The sequence below is a fragment of the Triturus cristatus genome, chromosome 8 (genome assembly GCF_964204655.1).
Source record: "Triturus cristatus chromosome 8, aTriCri1.1, whole genome shotgun sequence".
Classification (NCBI taxonomy): domain Eukaryota; kingdom Metazoa; phylum Chordata; class Amphibia; order Caudata; family Salamandridae; genus Triturus; species Triturus cristatus.
Genome location: NC_140591.1, coordinates 904,986,016 through 905,004,157, shown reverse-complemented (window position 1 = coordinate 905,004,157; position 18,142 = coordinate 904,986,016). Strand labels below are relative to the sequence as shown.

The 18,142-nt window shown below is 45.4% G+C and overlaps 1 protein-coding gene across 4 annotated transcripts in view; it reads left to right on the top strand.

Annotated features, from left to right (window-relative positions):
• ZBTB11 (zinc finger and BTB domain containing 11) overlaps nucleotides 1–18,142 on the top strand; it is a 2,099,144-nt gene that overhangs the window by 879,900 nt on the left and 1,201,102 nt on the right. The gene's annotated exons all lie outside the window — the stretch shown is intronic.

Here is an 18,142-nt window from a genome sequence, read left to right as displayed (position 1 = left end):
TGTCCATCATTGTGAACCGATTGGCCACGCCCCCCCAGTTTCATATTTTTGATCATTTCTCTACACCAGAGTATATTTTATTGTGATATATTACATCCTTTGTAAGCTATGTCAGTTAGTCAGTGTTAAATTATGTTTTGTTTTATAGAGGTGTAGTAAATACTATTGCCTAAGTGAGCCCCTGCTCAACTTTCTCAACATCTGTATATATTGTATATATGGGGCGAAAACATATATTGTAGTCCACAAACAATGTTAACAGAACTGGGGGCATGGAGAGATGGGTTGATATCCAAGGGGGAATTACCGCTACACAATTCAGTTATTATCTTTGTTTATGTTTAATTTGTTGATGGACTTGCCTGTTTACTGGCTCATACATGTGCGAGGGGCAGCAAAACAAACGGAGAGAAGAGGGGTCTTAGGGAACTGTTTAGAGACCAGGCGTGGATATAATCCCCAAAATCAATAGATACAAACAACAACAATATCCACGGGTCTAAAGCTTAGCAAGGTTTACTAGAACACAACAATATATAGAATAACCAGAACATTTGTCTAGGCATACCTATTGGTAGGACGGATTCCCATCACTCATCGAGGTGACATGCTTCATCATCTGGGTGTCCTCCTAGCGCCACACTAGTGACGCCAAGGGCTTCAACCCCTCACCTGTGAAGGGGAGCTCGCAGATCTTTTTATAGAAGTAAATTAATCCACTAGATGTGAAGAGATATTATTAAGGGATTGATGGACGCAGTAAATGTAAATGTGGGTGTACTTGTAAAGCGCACTGTGACTCCATGGAGTATCCTGGCGCTGAAGACCGCTGGGGAACCCGTCCTGGTTTTCCCTGTGAGATGGTCCCTTGCTGGGTATCTCCAAGGTGAAACCAGGCATCCCCGGCGTCTGTGGAGGGCCGTTGTAGAGATGAGGCAAGCTTAATGCCCAGAGTTGCCGAGTGTGTTCCTGGTTAGAGTAGGTACCGAGGCGAGAATTATCGAGTCCGTTTTGACCCTGGTCCATGACCCTGCCGCGTCGGGAATTGAACCCTGGTCCCTGGCCGATTCTCTGCTTACGGGTCGGCCGCCTCTAACCAGTGAGCCACACCTCTCCACAGTGTGTGAACAAAGTGAAAGTGAGATCTAAAATGACCCCTAGGGGAGACATTTTTATTCAGTATTCCCTAAAGGCCAGTTTAAAAACGGTGCAGTGACAGTTTTAACATAATAACTGTCTGTGTCAAAAAGAAGGTCGACATGTTTCAGCCTAAAGGACTAATTCATTCCACGGCTTTTTTCAGGACCAAATACTGTATGAATAACTAATACGAATAATGTGCCCAAAATAAAGTGAACAAAATCATCATAACACAGTTGGAACAAGCACAACCATGTAACCTGAATAAGTAGGTTTTCAAATCCTCATCTGTGTCACGAATACTGTGAGTATCTGCAAAAAATGAACACAGAGAAGAAAATTACCTATTGTATGTCTAGTATACCAAACATTCATTAGTGATTCAATATCTACTTAAATCATAGTGAGATCTCAATTCTCATCTAGTTGCTATAATAGCAAACATGCCTTACCCGTGTCCTGTGAGGAAGACACTTCACCTCACCTGACAACGGCTCAGGATATTAAGGCCCCGCTCTGTAAGGGATACAAAGAGCAAAGAAGTGCCCAAAGTACTGTGTTGTAAAACTATTCTGGTTAAAAAACTTCACAATGGTAAAAAGGAAAATATAGCAACCAAGCGCAATCCAGTACTCAGCGCTATAAAGGTTCATTCACCAATAAGTCTGCTCATAACAACAGTGTCCAAGACGTGAAAACACAATATTGTCGGTGGCAAGACAGACGGATTAATCATTGTTCGCTCTAGAGCAATCCAGGTCTGTGTCTATCGTTTAAACAAGACTCAGATGTACAGGAAATACCCGTTAGTAACATCAAAAATCAGTAACTCAACTGGGGCAATAGACTAAGATCAAGGGGGGGGACCCACTTTTGTCAACAATCGATGCCCCCTTGAAATATGAAGACACGGCATAAACCATTGTGTGTGGTCGCCTTGCATTGTAAATAGCGTCAAAATACACTTCCATTGAAGCTTCCACAATAAAACAACACCAGCGTCAAAAAGTAAAATTTTGTTGGGGCTTACATGTTGGGGCAACACCAGCACTGCAAGGAATGGCGCGAACGCGCTCAGTGTTGAAACAACACCGGGGTCAAAATAAACTATACTTAAGGCTTACATGTTAAGACAACACCAGCGCTGCATGAAATAACACGAAAACGCTCGGTGATAAGAGTAAAACTCGGGCAAAAAATCTCTAGAGGAACTGTGGTGTCGCTTACCTATCCGTCGGTACCCCGAGCTTGTCAAGAGCCGGAGGGAAGGTGCCAACTCAAAAGCTTGTGTTTGTTTTAAAGAAGGGTCTATCGCACTTCCGCATATTACGTGCATCACATGATCGAGTCACGTGTTTAATAACGGTAACTCTTCTTCATGAAATCTTTATTATACATGATTCGTAGTCGGTGTGACAAATCGAAAACAGATCGAAGCAACTATATGCATGCACTTCTGGGGCTCTGATAGTATAAAAACAAAACAGACCGGAGACAGTCAGTATCTTGATAGTTATGCATGTTGGGACATGTAGTTCTCAATATATATCATATATCTATAGGGTGTCTAATTTATCCTAAAGACCCAAGTGACATTCCAATTAGAAAAAATATATATAGAACTAGTATGCTGAGTAATATGATCCCCAAAACTGATATCACCAAAAGACACCTATGCACCTGGCTTCCCTGGGTGAGGTAACACGAGTACTCCGGTGCTCCCGTGGGTGCTAGCACTAGAACTTCCTAAGTACAAAAGGGTTTGGTCCTAACTCGATTCTCCGTGTCCCTAATCTTTAAATTTCCAACTGCGACATTGCCCATAGAAGCTAACGGGAATTCGCGGCTGTGTTTACACACTGCACACGGTCCCCATGGGTCCCCTGTCTCACTACCTTGGGTGGTTCCTTGGGGTCCCAGCGATTCTACAGGCTCTAGGCCATGTGTCTAGTTCAGTCGTGGTTCTTATACCACTTTATTGGTATATGGTTTGGTATGCCCCTAGGGCCCAAACGTGTATTTGTGCTATTACTGCTGATTGCTAACTTGTAAATTAAGTACTTCGAACTCCAGTTTCATAAAGAGACTAGAGGGGTGTGTTTTATCTTAAATACATATTTTTTAAATATATACCTGGTGTGGTTGTCCTTTCATTTGGTCATTCAAGAGGTTATAGACTGGTAAAACAAGCTGCTTTACATTCCTTCAAGACTTAGCCTGAAGGCTGCTCTCCATAGCTACCACTAGGATAGCTTTCAATAAAGGGAGTCTTAAACCTATGCACCATAAGGGGTTGTTTCGACTGCTACAAGGTGCCCACTATAATTAGTGGACAGCATATATCAGGCCAACTTCTCACATGCCCTCAGACACAACCCTCAAAATCAATTGATATAGGGAATACTAGACAGTGGATTCAGAACAGATTCACCAACTGCAATAGTGATAGGTTGATCTATCTAATTACATGCCCATGTGACTACCCGTAAAATCAAAGTCAGGATATCAGAGCATAAAAGCACCATTAGGTGCAAGAAACAGACTACAAAACTTACGAGACATTCTTTGGAAGCAAATCACCAACATGACGACTTTAGATGGACAATTCTTGAACAACCATTTATACCATCACATATCACTGATATCACCAAGTACCTATTCCTCAGAGAACAGAAGTGGGTGTTTAGGTTACAGAGTGATAAGAAAGGGCTGAACCTTGGGTCTCCTTATAATGCAGATATAACATATCTGTGTACCCTCAGCCAAAAGTGTTGTTCTTTTAGCCGTCATTTGTGCCTTGAATGGTGATTGATATTTGTTACATCGTCGAGGTTACACATGGTTACTATGTACCAACATGACGACTTTAGATGGACAATTCTTGAACAACCATTTATACCATCACATATCACTGATATCACCAAGTACCTATTCCTCAGAGAACAGAAGTGGGTGTTTAGGTTACAGAGTGATAAGAAAGGGCTGAACCTTGGGTCTCCTTATAATGCAGATATAACATATCTGTGTACCCTCAGCCAAAAGTGTTGTTCTTTTAGCCGTCATTTGTGCCTTGAATGGTGATTGATATTTGTTACATCGTCGAGGTTACACATGGTTACTATGTACCTTGTGTTACTTAGAATACGAGTGACTTTCTCTAACTGTATAGAATTAGTCCTCATACCTTAAGAGTTTGGATGAAGTTTTGAAATTTTCTATAAGCATCTCAATTTGAACATTTGGCACATACAGGCTATGTTTCTCTGAATATTAACAGGTGATATCTGTTTAGGGGATCATATTACTCAGCATACTAATTCTATATATATTTTTTATAATCGGAATGTCACTTGTCTCTTTGGGATAAATTAGGCACCCTATAGATATATATATTGAGAACTACATGTCCCAACATACATAACTATCGAGATACTGACTGTCTCCGGTCTGTTTTGTTTTTACAATATCAGAGCCCCAGAAGTGCATGCATATATTGCTTCGATCTGTTTTCGATTTGTCACATCGACTACGAATCATGTATAATAAAGATTTCATGAAGAAGAGTTACCGTTACTAAACACGTGACTCGATCACGTGATGCACGTAATATGCGGAAGTGCGATAGACCCTTCTTTAAAACAAACACAAGCTTTTGAGTCGGCACCTTCCCTCCGGCTCTTGACAAGCTCGGGGTACCGACAGATAGGTAGGCAACACCACAGTTCCTGTAGAGATTTTTCCCTGAGTTTTATTCTTAACACCGAGCGCGCTGGTGTTGTCTTAACACGTAAGCCTTATGTATAGTTTATTTTGACCCCGGTGGTGTTTCAACACTGAGCGCGTTCGCGCCATTCCTTGCAGTGCTGGTGTTGCCCCAACATGTAAGCCCCAACAAAATTTTACTTTTTGACGCTGGTGTTGTTTTATTGTGGAAGCTTCAATGGAAGTGTATTTTGACGCTATTTACAATGCAAGGCGACCACACACAATGGTTTATGCTGTGTCTTCGTCTTTCAAGGGAGCATCGATTGTTGACAAAAGTGGGTCCCCCCCTTGATCTTAGTCTATTGCCCTAGTTGAGTTACTGATTTTTGGTTTTACTAACGGGTATTTCCTGTACATCCGAGTCTTGTTTAAACGACGGACACAGACCTGGATTGCTCTAGAGCTAACAATGATTAATCCGTCTGTCTTGCTTTCGACGAAATTGTGTTTTCACGTCTTAGACACTGTTGTCATGAGCAGACTTATTGGTGAATGAGCCTTTATAGCGCTGAGTACCGGATGGTGCTTGGTTGTTATATTTTCCATTTAACCATTGTGACGTTTTTTAACCAGAATAGTTTTACAACACAGTACTTGGGGCACTTCTTTGCTCTTTGTATCCCTTACAGAGCGGGGCCTTAATATCCTGAGCCGTTGTCAGGTGAGTTGAAGTGTCTTCCTCACAGGACACGGGTAAGGCATGTTTGCTATTATAGCAACTAGATGAGAATTGAGATCTCACTATGATTTGATTAAATATTGAATCACTAATGAATGTTTGGTATACTAGACATACAATAGGTCATTTTCCTCTCTGTGTTTATCTTTTGCAGATACTCACAGTATTCGTGACACAGATGAGGATTTGAAAACCTACTTATTCAGGTTACATGGTTGTGCTTGTTCCAATTGTGTTATGATGATTTTTTTCACTTTATTTTGGGCACATTATTCGCAGTAGTTATTCATACAGTGAAGAAAGCTGTGGATTGAATTAGTCCGTTAGGCTGAAACATGTCGACCTTCTTTTTGACACAGACCGTTATTATGTTAAATCTGTCACTGCACCATTTTTAATCTGGTCTTTAGGGGATATTAAATAAAAATTTCTCCCCTAGGGGTCATTTTAGATCTGAATTTGACTTTGTTCACACACTGCGTTCCTCACTCCCTTAATAATGTGTTCGAGGCATGTGGGCTGCTGAATTCATATCTGTGCATAGATCGCCGCCTAGTGTTGGGTCCGGATGATTGCACATTGTTGTCCTGGAAGAGTCTTTGATGTATCACGAGATAGATGGCTCCTCCCCTGGACTACAGTGCGCATGGGCATCCTCTCCATCCTTAGATTGTTTTTTTCCGCCATTGGGTTCAGATGTGCTTATCTTAGCTCAAGTTCGGAAACTTTAGTTTAAGTCCAAAATGCCTTTAGATCGCGTCGGTATTGTTCGCGTTCGGTATCGACCAGTTTATTTTGTGTTTTAGTACCTTCTTCACGCTTTTCGGATCCGCTTCGGTCCGAACATCGCTCACCGCTCGACGATGGAATCGAGGACTCCTTTCAAGAGATGTCCTTTATGCCATGCGAAATACCCACACGTCGATGTCCATCCAGTGTGCAACAAATGTCTCTCACCGGATCATGATGAGTCGAAATGTATGGCCTGCGCCCGGTTCCGCTCGAAGAAGACTCTGCGGAATCGACGGGCAGCGAGATTGGAGGCACAGCAATCGGAGCCTGCCCCGGTCAACATCTTCAGCACCGAGGACGAGGAAGCCGAGACCGTAGAAGACATAGACTCCAGCCGCGCTTCCGAACATGACTCTCCAGCCACGCTTCCGAACATGACTCCCGATCGGAAGACGATGCTGAGGTGATCTTCGGGGACGAAGACGTCGTCGACGAGGTAGGAGACTACAATGAGGCCCTTGGGGCCGAGGAAGATAGCTCCAGCGAAGAGCTAGGCCAACCCGTCGATACGGAGGCCGAGAGACAAAGTCGTCATAAGGCTCAGGTCGAGGGATCGCCTGCGGGCCTTACCCAAGATCAGTCACACGGTTCTTCGGCCCCGCCTCAAGGCCCGGCCTCGAACATTTCACAGGAGCCATTAATATCGAAGACGACTGGATTTCCTTCAGTGAAACCGAAACCGTTTGTCGCACCGGTTACATCGAAACCGAAAGTGAAACAGGTTGCGATCGGATCGAAGGCCTCGAAGCCCTCCACTCCTTCGACGCCGGCACAGGTCATCGGCACCGAACACAACAAAAGAGATTTCGGTGCCGAGCTCACCGCGACGGGTCCCGGCGCCGAGCCAAAGAAGAAGGCCCTCGGTCCCCACAAGGCGCCTCGGCCTATGGCACCGAAGATTACGGCCCAACCCACCAAGGTCAAGGTGGTCGATCCGTCTGCGTCGACATCAAAGGGTGCGGCGCCTGCCAAATCATCGGCTCCGAGGAGCGTCGATACCCACCTTCGGATCGACGACCCAAAGACTGGAAATAAGTCGGATACCGCTTCGACGCCTGTCTCCAAGGTGCCTATCGGTTCCAAAGCGCCATCTGCGTTCACCTTGCAACAGGTCTCAGCATCGTTGCAACGCATCAGGGACCGGGCAACCCTCCAACCTACGTCGGGTCCCGAAACGCACAAGGCCGCAAAATCACACTCGGCGCCGGAGCACATCACATTAGGATTGCCGCCGCCCAAGGCACCGAAAATGTTCCAAATTCGGACACGTGTCCAACAAACACAGTCACTATCCACTGGACAAATCGATATCGAGCCTTCACAGGTACACTTTATCGACGCCGACACTGGTAGGCTGATGCTCCGCAAGCGGAAAATCACACCAGAGAAGGGTTTCGACTCATACAAGATTCCTTTGAAACAAAAACTGCCTACAGGTTCCGCACCAGTGCTTCATGAAACCTTTCAACCCTTCTTTCAGGACCCACCGTCTTTTTCTCCTACGCATTCAGAGGCAGACGCCGGAGAGGACTATATAGGGGATGATACCACCTACCCGGTGGATATCGATCCTGATGATCACATGCAAGACCCAGATCAGGCATGGGATGACCCCACCGACCAGGGTAACGGACCGGATACTCCTGACACGCAGCTTTATAATATAAAGACATCTCCCACAGAGGACACTGCTGCCTTTAATGCCCTCATAGAACAGGCTGCTGCTAATCATGGAGTGGAACTCCATTCTGACACTGTAGAGGAAGATTTCTTAGTGGACACATTCGCCTCCTCTGAGAAAACCGTCAAAACTCTGCCAATGTTGAAGGGAGTTCTAAAACCTGCAAAAGACATTTTTAAAGAAACAACCAGGGCACGGGTGTTGAACCCCAGAATCGAAAAAAAATACAAGCCTGCACCCGGAGACCCTATGTACATTAAGGGTCAGTTACCATTAGACTCCATGGTTGTTGCTAATGCTCGCAAACGAGCACATTCACAAACAACGGGTGATGCTCCTCCCCCCGACAAGGAGTCCAAAGTGCTGGAGACGTCCGGCAAAAGGATAGCAGCGCAAGCGGCAAACATCTGGCGCATTGCCAATACCCAGGCACTCCTGGCCCGTTATGATAGGTCACACTATGACACACTAGAATCACTGCTACAACACTTGCCAGATGAATACAAAGAGGCAGCAGAGCTCCTTATCAGAGAGGGACAACTCCTTACAAATGCGTCCATCAAATGCGCACTGGATGCAGCCGACACTGCAGCAAGGGCGATCAACACAAGCTTAATGTTGAGGAGGCACGCATGGTTAAGAATCTCAGGCTTCAAGCCTGAAATTCAGAACAATATCTTAAATCAACCGGTCAACCCAGACTTTTTATTTGGCCCCGGGGTTGACACTACCCTCGAAAAAATTAAAAAAGACACTGAAACTGCAAAATCAATGGGGGCTCTGCAGTCGCAGCAGTTTCGGAGTGGCTCCTTTCGTCGCCCCGGGAATAGAGGAGCAGCTAGAGGTCAGGGGTCCCAGCAGCAGTACAATAAAGGGGGTACGCAAAGTACCTATGATAAAAACAATAGAGGTGGATATCGTGGATCCAGCACCAAAGGCAGAGGACGTGGGTACGGCAACACCAGGTCCTCCCCCAAAAACAAACAGTGACTCCTTCTCCCTGCCCCCCGACCACATAACACCTGTCGGGGGGAGACTCCAACAGTTCCTGTCAGTCTGGAAGTCCATCACCACAGACAGCTGGGTCAGGGACATTATCCAGTACGGTTACTGTCTAGAATTAACGTCCACTCCACCCAACATACCGCCAAAGCACCGTCCTATGTCCGTAGAGCACTTGGCATTATTGCAGCAGGAAGTACTAAGTATGCTGCAAAAAGGTGCAATAGAAGTTGTGCCCGTAAACCAACAAGGGACAGGGGTGTACTCTCTGTACTTCTTAATCCCAAAAAAGGACGGATCTCTCAGACCTATACTAGACCTGAGACCCCTCAACCACTACATTCTATCAGAGCATTTCCATATGCTCACCCTACAGCAGGTTCTACCGTTACTCAGTCAGGGAGACTTCCTAGCCACACTGGATTTGAAAGATGCGTATTTCCACATACCCATACACCCATGGCACAGGAAATATCTCAGGTTCACTATTCAGGATCACCATTATCAGTTCAAAGTTCTCCCCTTCGGAGTAACAACGGCACCCAGGGTCTTTACCAAGTGCCTAGCGACAGTGGCTGCACATCTACGGAGACAGCACATTCACGTCTTCCCTTACCTGGACGACTGGCTTGTTCAGGCAAAGTCAGCCCAGCAATGTGCCAGCCACATGTGCCACACCATTCACCTTCTTCACAGTCTAGGATTCTCACTAAATTACCCAAAATCACATCTTCAACCCACACACGTACGACAGTACCTGGGCGCGACCATAAACACTCTGACAGCCACAGCTCAGCCAAATTTAGTGAGGATCAACAGCATGTAAATGCTGATCACAAAGTTCAAACCTCAACACTCCCTTCCAGCGCGACTGTTCATGCAGTTGATAGGCATGATGGCCTCCTGCATTTTCATAGTCCTGCACGCGAGACTACATATGCGCCCGCTTCAGGAGTGCTTGGCACGTCAATGGAATCAGGCTCAAGGACAATTAACAGACCTAGTGTTGGTGAGCGGTCGGGCATACAACTCTCTGCATTGGTGGAATCCACAAAACCTTTGCAAGGGCCGACCGTTCCAAGAGCCTGTTCCGCAAATAATACTGACGGCGGACGCCTCTCTCCAGGGATGGGGAGCTCATGTACTCAATTACACAGTGCAGGGACTATGGACGACACAGCAAAAGAAGATGCACATCAACCTTCTGGAACTGATGGCAATCTTCCTAGCCATGAAGGCATTCAAAGTACACTTATGCAACAAAGTCGTGTTGATCCGGACGGACAACATGACTGCTATGTACTACATACAGAAGCAGGGAGGAACACACTCTCCACAGTTGTCTCATCTGGCTCAGAGCATGTGGAAGTGGGCCATTCAGAGGAACATATTCCTCATGGCGGAACACCTCCCGGGCAAGGACAACCAGATGGCGGATCTGCTCAGCAGACACAGCCACCAGATGCATGAGTGGGAGCTACATCCATCAGTACTCAAACCGTACTTCCAACAGTGGGGTCATCCAGAGATAGACCTATTCGCCACAAGGGGAAACGCAAAATGCCAAAACTTTGCCGCCAGGTTCCCGCACCCACAGTCGCAGGGCAATGCGATATGGATGAACTGGTCAGGCAGATTTGCGTACGCTTTTCCCCCAGCGCCATTAATACCGCTAGTGGCACGCAAACTGCGACAACACTCACTGACACTCATCCTAGTTGCTCCAACATGGGCACGCCAACCATGGTACACCACCTTTCTAGAACTTTCCGTGGTGCCGCATCAAAGGCTGCGGATCACAGAACCATGGCGAAATTCAGCACCCAGATCCGCAACAGCTGAACCTGGCAATCTGGCTCCTGAAGTCTTAGAGTTTGGCTACCTAAACCTGCCACCTGAATGTATGGATATCATCAAGGAGGCCAGAAGACCCACAACCAGAGCTTGCTATGCGGCTAAATGGAAAAGGTTTGTCATTTACTGCAACAACAATGACATTAACCCGCTGGACGCATCCATTCAAAATATCATCTGTTACCTCTTACACTTATACCGATGCAATCTGGCATACAGCTCCATACGATACATTTAACCGCGATAGCAGCCTATCTTCAAAACAGGCAGCACCTCTCTTTATTCAGAGTGCCTGCCATCAAAGCCTTCTTAGAGGGACTCAAACGAGTGATTCCCCCAAGACACCCACCGGCACCAGTGTGGAACCTCAATGTGGTCCTCACCAGATTGATGGGTCCACCTTTTGAACCTCTCCATTCATGTGAGATTCAATTCCTCACCTGGAAAGTAGCTTTCTTAGTGGCAATCACTTCGTTAAGAAGAGTTAGTGAACTCCAGGCACTAACCATTCAAGAGCCATTCATACAGGTTCACGCAAACAGAGTTGTACTACGTACCAACCCCAAATTCATGCCTAAAGTGATATCGCAGTTCCACATGAATCAGACTATTGAACTGCCTGTTTTCTTTCCAAATCCGCAAACTGTCGCAGAGAGAATGCTCCATACACTAGATATAAAGAGGGCCCTCATGTACTATATAGACAGAACAAAGGATTTTAGGAAAACAAAACAACTTTTCGTTGCCTTTTCTCCACAACACAAGGGCAACGCCATTTCCAAAGCAGGGATAGCCAGATGGATCGTTAAATGTATTCAAATTTTCTATCAAAAAGCTAAACGCACATTAACGATTCCCCCACGAGCCCACTCAACACGAAAGTTAGGGGCGTCCATGGCTTTCCTAGGAAACATTCCTTTGCAGGAAATATGTAGAGCAGCCACATGGTCCACTATACATACATTTACCAAACACTACTGTGTAGATGTACACTCAAAACAGCAGGCAGCTGTAGGACAGGCTGTTCTCAAAACTCTTTTTCAGACTGCTGCAGCTGGCACGGGCAGCCGCCGCTAATGGAGGGACTGCTATATAATCTATGCACAGATATGAATTCAGCAGCCCACATGCCTCAAACTGAATATGCTACTTATCAGTATGCATCTGTTCTTGGCATGTAGGGCTGCTGACATACATATCGCTCACCCTCCTCCCCGGCGCCTGTAGCGGCTGCAGCACTCAGAATTACTGTATAGCATGGTCATCACTTACTGTATCTACTCCATCACTGCCACAATGGCGAAAAACAATCTAAGGATGGAGAGGATGCCCATGCGCACTGTAGTCCAGGGGAGGAGCCACCTATCTCGTGATACTTCGAAGACTCTTCCAGGACAACAATGTTCAATCATCCGGACCCAACACTAGGCGGCGATCTATGCACAGATATGAATGTCAGCAGCCCTACATGCCAAGAACAGATGCATACTGGTAAGTAGCATATTCACTCTTCACATCTAGTGGATTAATTTACTTATATAAAAACATCCGCGAGCTCCCCTTCACAGGTGCGGGGTTGTAGTCCTTGGCGTCACTAGTGTGGCGCTAGGAGGAGACCCAGATGATGAAGCATGCCACCTCGGTGAGTGATGGGAATCCGTCCTACCAATAGGTATGCCTAGACAAATCTGGTTATTCTATATATTGTTGTGTTCTAGTAAACCTTGCTAAGCTTTAGACCCGTGGATATTGTTATTGTTTGTATCATACATGTGTGACCCATCATTCTGAATCTGATCTATGTAACATATGCACTGCTGTTAAAACAATGAACAGACACTATGCGCAGAAGCCTCTATACAGGTAAAACGTAGGAGGTAACCAACTACATGCCTCACGGAGGCATAAACTCAGAAAACAATTTATTTACTAGAAGAACTAATTTATGCCATGTATAATTGTGATTAAGAATGTGCACATTATATACTGTAAATGTAACAGAAAATTCAATAAACAGATGTTATATAAAAAAATGAATAAAAGGGAAGTGAATTTTATTTTGATTGGAACGGAAAAAAATGTGCCAGTTCTGCGAAGTTTTTTTTTTTTTTTTGCAGAGTTTAATATAGCGCGAACTTGACCCGAATCCATTCGGGTATCAGGGCACTTTACATAGCACCAGTTACGTTACATGAGGGGACACAATCATTTTTTTTGTTAGGCACGGGGAGATTAAGTGATTTGCCCAGAATCACTGGATGTTCAGCATCATTACCGAGACTCGAACACAGTTCCCCAGGTCCGAGGTCGAGCACCCTAGATGTTAGGCCAACTCCTCTCCCCAAGTGAAGTGAAGAGTGTTTTCATTTCTCAAGGTATATATGTATATGTCTAGGTAAATAGACGTTTCAGCAGACATTTGTGCAACAGGCTACATCTACAAGTAGCACCAAGGCTATTTTCAGGTCATATGTCCTGTATATCAATGGAATGAAGTGCACTCCTCCTGAGCCCACCGGTAGCTACAATAAAAGCTGGTTAAACTCTTCTGATTTGCTGTTTTTTTATCCTAACAACACAGGGGAAGTGCGCTTTGTTCCTGAAAAAAACCAAATATATATATGTATATATATACATAGTAAAAAAAACAAAGTTTACAGGGATGTTCAAGTTAGAAAATGCAATAAAAGAAACCTTTGAAATTCACAGGAAAAAGGATAGTTTACTGGGATGGTCTAGTTAGGCTCGGGTTTCTCTCTTACAAAACCAGTGAAATTCGGTATTTATAGTTCGCTGAGCTAACTATAACTCAGACCCCCTCAATGCACTGCTTATGACCTCACATATTACATCACTCATGAGATGGTCAGTGACATCACTCATGACATCATCCAGTGACTGTGTTTTCAAAAAGTTTGAGTGTTATATTTACCAAGGTGTATTGGTGAATCAGTGGTTGTATGTGTGCCTGTATGGATGATTCAGTGGGTGTGTGGCTGACTGTATAAGTGAGTGATTAGGTGTCTTAGTGGATGTATGGGTGAGTGATTGGTTGTGTGAATATTTGAATCAAAACGTCTGTCAGTTGGTGTCTAAGTGGCTGTGTGAGTGGGTACATAAGTGGCTGTATGGGTGATTGGTTGTCTGTGTACCTGCTTCGGCAATAATCAATGCCCTCACCTGACAATCACATAAACTGGAAATCCAAATAGACATAATCCAAACAATAACCTTAGCGATTGTAAAAACCTCTGCCAAATTAGACAACATAGAAAAGAGCTTACGTTCAGAGAGATCCACTGTTCTGATATTGTAGATAAACTAATGACACTCCCGGAAGTCCTGTTATCTATGATAAATGAGCTAAGGAACAGTGACTTGCCTGGCCAGCAAAACCCAAACAATGAGACTACAAGTTGAGTTGCAAAAGGCCTAGTCTTGTTAGACAGCAACTTAAAAAAGTGGTGGGCGAAGAAGAGAACAAGATGACTGGACGCCCCCCTCAACTTCAGTCAACGTCATCAAAACACACCCACTGTCAAAACAGAACCTGACACTATAAGATCAAATTTAATAAAAGATGGCAACCTACGACCAAATGCTCGACAAGGAAGAAGAACTAGTAGACATTGCCTCATCAGTAAAAAAATTGCCAGGTACCACAAAGGCCTTTGATTTGTCACTCACTGAGTTATCTACGACCTAGGAAACCTTAAGTTCCTGTAAGAAACTACCACAAGCAAGCTGTCAAGACGTGCGAAAAAAGATTTAAAAAAAACAGCACAAGTGCCAAAAGATGACACAAATTAGAAGTTGGGGACAGCCCTCTCACGCCTCCAGCAGAGTCAATAGCAAAGCTAACTGAATCAGGATGGGTTAGTAAATAGGGAGTTAAATCCAATTTTTATAAAGATGTAAAGCAAAGCCAAACATTTGGAGAAGAGAACTTAATGGGAACTACCATATTCCTACCAGACACAACCGTAGGGGCAAATACAATTGTGCCTTAGTTGTTCTGGAACCAAAAAAACTCTCCATACGGGCAGGAAGATGGACACTGAGAGGTGTAGTACAGCAATCATGAGGAGTTCGCAAAGGAGGGACCACAGGCATCAAAAGAAACTCAAATGAAAAAAACCCTTGTGACCCACTTAAAGAGAATTTCTCAATAAAATGGCTTACTCGCAGGCTGCAAGGGAAAATATATCAAATTCTGCTCACAAAAGCAACGCATGGAAGATCAAAGGGTAGGCATGATACACTTAACCGGGCAAATCTACTGAGGCTCTTCCGAAATATACTACCTTAATTGACAGGAATAACAAGTGAAAACATGGTCAGTGTACAATTTGTACCCAAAGAGAAAAATAACAGACACGATCACACCATAGTGACATGGAAGAATCATTTAACTTCAGAAGCAGTCTTCCAGGGACAAAGAAAGCTTTGAAAATTGGGGCATAAAAATAGACGAGCTAAAGCAAGAAAAATATCCTCACATGCTACTTCTGCCGACAAACACCACAAAAAAAATAAAGAAAGGCAAGGAAATGTGTAGAGTGTATTGAGAGGAACTACAAGGACACAATCATTTCAGAATTACAACAACTTGAGTATATCGGTAAGAACCCAGGAAGGTACGACCAAAAGTAGAACAGTAACACATGAGTTATTTCAAAAACCTAAAAGGATAGAGCAGCAACACAGGACAAGCACTGATATAGTGTATACCACTCATCATTCCTTTTTTTTAAATATTTATTTGAAAAGTTTTATAAAGTGCTGGCTAGACCCAGAGGTATCAGAGCGCTTTACAAGAGGATCAGCAAGTTACGGGTTACATAGTTACATCAATTAAATCAAAGAATCACGAAGGGAGGAAGAGGGGGGAGGGAAGGAAACACAACGGGGAAATGAGGAAAACAATGTCAGATGACCGGCTGGATAGGTGATAGCCGAGTGGGTGAAACTAGGGCCAGACTCCTCTATAGCTGCATATGACGGCTCCACCGGGCATCGGCCAAGGTTGCTCGTGCACCGAGGTAAGTACAAACAGTTTTTGGTATCCGCCCAGGGGCATCGTTAAAGGTCCACCGATCCGGCTCCGTGGTGTGTACAATGCTCAAGGTTTCAGTCCGGGGGGCATCGTCATAGATCAAATTGGTTACCCCCATCCCGGAGTTACTGGGAGGCCAAGACTTACTGTAGGGTTGATATGCACTCGATAGCAATGTTTCCAGGGGATAGGCCAGGACAGCCATCTTAAGGTCAGGCATATAGAATGTGTAGGACTGGGGTTGTAGGGCACTCAGATGTTGCCCCAAGCAATTCTCTCGGTGTGAGTGAGGCTGACGTAGGACTAAGTGTAAAAACAGTCCCATTGCAAGTCTTTTGCACTGTGGAGACCCTGACGTGAGCAACGAAATCGCGCTCCGGGCACCATTTTAGGGACAGGCACAGCCCTTGCCTGGCCCACCTTCAAGCAACTCTGCCACGATTTTCTGCCATTTTGGAGTCAGGCGGGAAGTGGATCGGCGGGGGTGCAGAAGCACCTGGGGTCAAGGCATGACTGCTCTCAGGAAGTCAGGCTTCGTGGTGGACGGCAGACAAGGGAATGGAAAGCCACAACAACTGGGCACGCTTCGGAGGCGGCCCGAATCTTCACGCACGGTCTCCCATGCAGGAGTAGGCGACGGAGGGGGGTGGGGGACACCCTGAGAGCCCAGCGATCAGCCTCTGTAACACTCGGAGCCCGCGGCGTGCTGCGAGGGAAACCAACTCACCCAGCGGCTGGGAAGTCGGGATTCTGCGGACATAGCACAGCTCCTGTACCAAAGGGAGTCCCAAGGGAGTGATTTCACCGACGGCGGCCAGCAGGGGTAGGTTGCCAGTGGCCCGGGTGCAATCAGTCTCAGAGAGCCTAGACTGCCTCAATGTATCCGCGGGACTCACCAGCATCTGCACGTCGGGACTCTGGCTTCTCCAATCCACTCACTGGACCGACATAGTCCCCAAGGATCATCAGCATCTTCGTCGACTATCCGGGTTAGTTGCAGGGAGAGCGGTTGCACATACGTCCAAACTTCCTTGCGACGATGTGACAATCCAATCCCTGGTCCGCAGCAGTTCAGGGGGTGCCTTGTCGTCGTAGTCTGCTACCGGGTGGATTGCCAGGAAAACCGGCAGCCACCACGGCCAATTCTTCCTTGCGGGGAAGTGAAGCAGACCAACAGTCCTCTCTGTGGCGGTGTCGAGAATACGGGTGGACGTGCGGGCATAAACGGGGATATTCACAAAAAACTGATCCCTAGTCCCAGATCGCAGAGCTCCAGCCCAGCTGCCATCTTGGCTTAAGAACATGGGCCTGACACCAGGGAGGCACCACAAGAACTGTGCAACACCAAACAAGGGCCATAGAGATTGGAATTCAGAGAACAAACAAAGCCAACCAATCGGGTATCAAAATTGTATCTTGGAATATTGCGGTTATCACAGCATTCAAGCACGAATCGGCAAGGAAGATATTGCAAGAAGGTGACATTGTATGCCTACAAGAAACCCGGGCAACAAAGCCCACGCATCTGGAAGGTTTTGCTGGCTTTCATAAACCATCAACCACACATTAACGATATGGTAGGCCGTCTGTTGGAATCTCGACCTATATAAAACATGCAAAAGAACTCACCACAAGAAAAGTAAAAATAGACTCTGAAATGTTGCAGGCGCTCATAGTGGAATAAAACGAGGACAAAGAATGAAGATCTTCACTGCTAATAAATGTATGTCTCAGTGCCCAGGGTCAGGCAAAATTGGAGACAAGGTCCACGATCGCCACAATAGAGAAAATTCTATGCACATCCGTAATTCGCCAAGGTGATCATCGGCGACTTCAATCTCCATTATCTAGGAACGGAGAAAATTGGAACAATGCATTCAACAAGCTCAGAAAAAGTTTCAGCAACATACTACAACATTATAACTTCATGTCTGCTGAAGCTTTAAACAAAAATCTAAACTCAAATTCACCAGAAATGCTTACATATAAAAAAAGCACAACAATTGATTATATCTTCCTGAATTGACGCAACTCTGTCCCCACCGCAGTATGGCTAAGTCGCATAGACAAAATCTACGTAGAAAATAAAGTGTGTGCTCAGCAGGCGAGCACGGAGAAATGCCTAGTCGAGGGTGCAAATGGCGTTGACGAGCCTAGGTCAGAGGCCGGAGGC